Here is a 3,699-nt window from a genome sequence, read left to right on the forward strand (position 1 = left end):
CCGCGACATTATGACTGTGGCGGAGCCACCACGGTCCAACCTCCAAGCTGCCGCCAGCATGCAGCCTAGCGTTCCCGGCGGTTGTAATCCGCCAGGGCAGCGCTACAAGCAGTGCTGCCCTAGGGATTACGAGTACCCATCCACCAGCCTGTCCATGGCGGTAAACACTGCCAACTGAAAGTCTGGCGGTATGGGAAACTCGGGGGCTGCACATGGCATGGGCAGTACAGGGGCCCCCATGCACAGCATTATTGCGCATTCTACTGCACGCCACATTACAATGCTAAGGCCCTGTTCCCCTCTGGCCGGTGAGCAGAAACACTGTTTACGCCCGCTGGCCCAGCGGGGAAACCATAATAGGGCCGGCGAGGTTCGGCCTGATGGTGGTATGGCATTGGCAGGCGGCCTCTGCCACCCGCCAATGTCATAATGAGGGCTACAGTCGTCAGAGGAGAGATTGTTAGAGAGCAAGTTAATTCATAAAAAAATGTAAAGTATTAAACTACTAATGAAAAGAATAAAGTGTGTATTCAAAATCTGTGTTGAAATAAATGTGTGTTTAAAATGTGCAACATGTAAAGTGGCAAAGATGGCGAACACCATAAACCGTGTACGTTTAACAATGAATAACGATGATTAACGTTGAAATGTTTTATAATATATTAGAACATTGGAATGTTAGAAGCTCCATTCCAATGTTCTAATATAGCCTTAGAGCCCGCCATAGCGGGCTCTACCGGCAATTAAAAGCCCACTCCTCGAGTGCTCTGAGCTTTTACTGGCCCATAAAAGCCCAAGCATCAACATTCCACAGTTCTCTTTGTTCACAGCAATAGCTGTGAACAAAAGCCTCATGGAGCCCGAAGGGATTTTAATTCCCTCGGGCTCCGTGAGGACTTTGTTTTATTTATTAGAACATTCTGCCCTCTAGTGGCAGAATCTTCTAATAGCCTTAGAGCCCGCCATAGCGGGCTCTACCAGCAATTTAAGACCCGCTCCCTTTTCAGAAGCCCTCGCCTTTAGCTCGGTCCTTTAAAGCTGGAGCAGCCCTTTAATGCCCGGTAGAACCCACTGCGGTGGGCTCTAAGGTTATATTAGAACATTGGAATGTTGGGAGCTCCATTGCAGACAATGGAGTGCTCTGGTCTTTTACTGGCCAATAAAAGCTCGAGCATCAACATTCCAATGTTCTCTTTGTTCACAGCAACAGCTGTGAACAAAGTCCTCACGGAGCCCGAGGGATCTTAATCGGGCCTTTAACGCTGAAGCGGGCCCTGTAATGGCCGTTAGAGGCCGCTACGGTGGGCTCTAAGGCTATATTAATCCACATTAATATGAATGCCAATGTAAATTAATTAAATGATTATTTGATATAAAATATGAATTATATGTTTATTAAATGTGGGCCTACAAAAAAGGCCTAAAGCTAATTGTACATTTTAAAAGCTTGTGCAATGTTTTCTATCTCTGCAATTTCTAGAAGCTTAATGTTCATTATTCACATAATGCTGACCTCAAATAATATTTCAATATCATGTGTAGCTTGTACACTGTGGGAAAGTTATGTTTTTATGTTGTAACATTTGTCTGCCTTCCTGGTTCTGATCTAAACCGCCCCATAGTCTGACCAATAGAAGCTTAGTTAGTTGCTTTCTACTGATTTAATATAGCAAAACTGAAGTGATGTAAGTGCAGATTTTCCTTTTCTCAGCTAGTGAATTGATGTGTTCCTGTACCTTAGCTTTTTATCTATGATTCTGTCAGTTCAGATGAATTAAGGCCAAACAATACTGAACTGTTCCCTATGATGTCATTGCCCAATGAAGAAGACCAGAAGATGCTCACTGATGCAGACATCGCTGCTTGCTGATCAATTTAGGAGAGGTATAACCAAATGTGCAGTTGTCTTTCTTGCAGATTTTTATGCTTTCTCTCTTTAGAAAATCCAAGCACTATTTTTGGTTAGCACCATAGTCAGATATTTTCCAAATTCATTTTTGTCTCCTTTATTTTTTTTCATGAAGTCCAAACATGCTTATCGAATTAGAGTAATAGTTAAGGATACCAAATTCTAAATTCGACTGTCATATAAATTGAATGTAAATAATGTCATCTACGATAACTAAACGTATTCCGTCTCTATCATTCATGTGTTATTGTTGTAATTCTGCATGGTGGTTCTTGAACGTTTAATGATAGACATTCTGTCCAGGTTAAGATTTTTTCAAAGGTTTGACCAATCTGTATTATTCCTATATTTTTTATCATTTTACGTGATCTTAGTATTGTTGATCTAAAGGGCAATAAATGTTTGAGCTTTACTAAGCCGGTATGGTGATTCATGGCCACTTAGGTAATTGTACATAAAATTACCGACAGGAATATTGAAAGTGATGTTTATTGATTTGATCTTGTTGATGTTGACTTTTAGGATGATATCTTACTCCTATCCGAGTCCAAAGAGTCATGTCGACCTCTAAGGGTAATTGATGATTACCCTATACGTGTTACCTTACAAAGAAATAGAAGGCTGGACATGCCCGCACTGGTGACGAGTAAATAAAAGAATACAATTCAAAGCATGCTGCATTGCGCATCGGGAAAAACACAAGGTCGGCACGCAGATTCTCCATCACCTCATAAACCCCGACAGCACTAACAGAGAACTGAGGTCAAACCACTTATCTCTCCTCGCCATCCCCAAAATCAAGAGAGCCGGAGGCCGCACGTTCTCTTATCTTGCCCCAAAACTCTGGTGGTCCCTAACTACCAGCCTTAGGACAAATGACAACCTTTTAAGTTTTAGTGACCAACTCAAAACACATTTATTTGTCTAATAGCTCACGACTTAAGCCAGGGCTGTAAGCGCAGGGAATCAGTTTCAGGTAGCTATGCGCTCAATAAAAACCTTAGAATTGAATTTAGCTATGTTTCGCACCTCACCCTCTGTAATCAGGATCACAGTTCCCACACTTTTCGTTACTCATTTCTGCCTTAATCCCCATAAAGAATATTATGCTTAAAGGCAATTTTATTGGCCCAAATTGCTTTAAACTACATCACTGATCACATACTCTTCAGAAAAATGACTCCCTAGTATGAATCTGACTCATGCTTCCAATATTCAAACTGTTTGAGCCCCCCCATCTAACACCCCAATCCACACCACTAGGTGGCCCCCTTTCCCAAATATAAATATTTACGATTTTGATATGTTTTAAGATTCTACAAAGACCTGGCTATGATATTAAAATAGAACTTTAAATAAAATCGTACCTATTAATTTTCAGCATGGATATGTTTACTTAAGCTATTAGTCATGGCACCTAGTGCTTTCCTCTTAGGTTTGCTATTTTAAGTATGCACTGGTCATAAAAAAACGGCTGTAGGTGACGTTCTTGTTGCAGTGGTCGAGACATTAAAATAATTGTCATGACGGTAAAAAACGGCAAATAAGTAACCCTACACCCAGCCCATTCTCCTCGAATTATGGGCATAACTGCGCCCCAGAAACAGTAAGCGCCGACCACTTGCTTACTCATGAACTTCCGAAATCAGAAAAGCGGTGCGCCGGTGGCGTCTTCATACTGTGTGCAGTATCCAATGGGTGAAGGCAGACTCGCGCCCAATCCGAGCACGCGTTGCTCTGGGGTCTAAATCGAGGCAAAAACCTCGATCGTGCGTCTAGTGGCGTCCGTG

The sequence above is a fragment of the Pleurodeles waltl genome, chromosome 6, assembly GCF_031143425.1.
Source record: "Pleurodeles waltl isolate 20211129_DDA chromosome 6, aPleWal1.hap1.20221129, whole genome shotgun sequence".
Lineage (NCBI taxonomy): Eukaryota > Metazoa > Chordata > Amphibia > Caudata > Salamandridae > Pleurodeles > Pleurodeles waltl.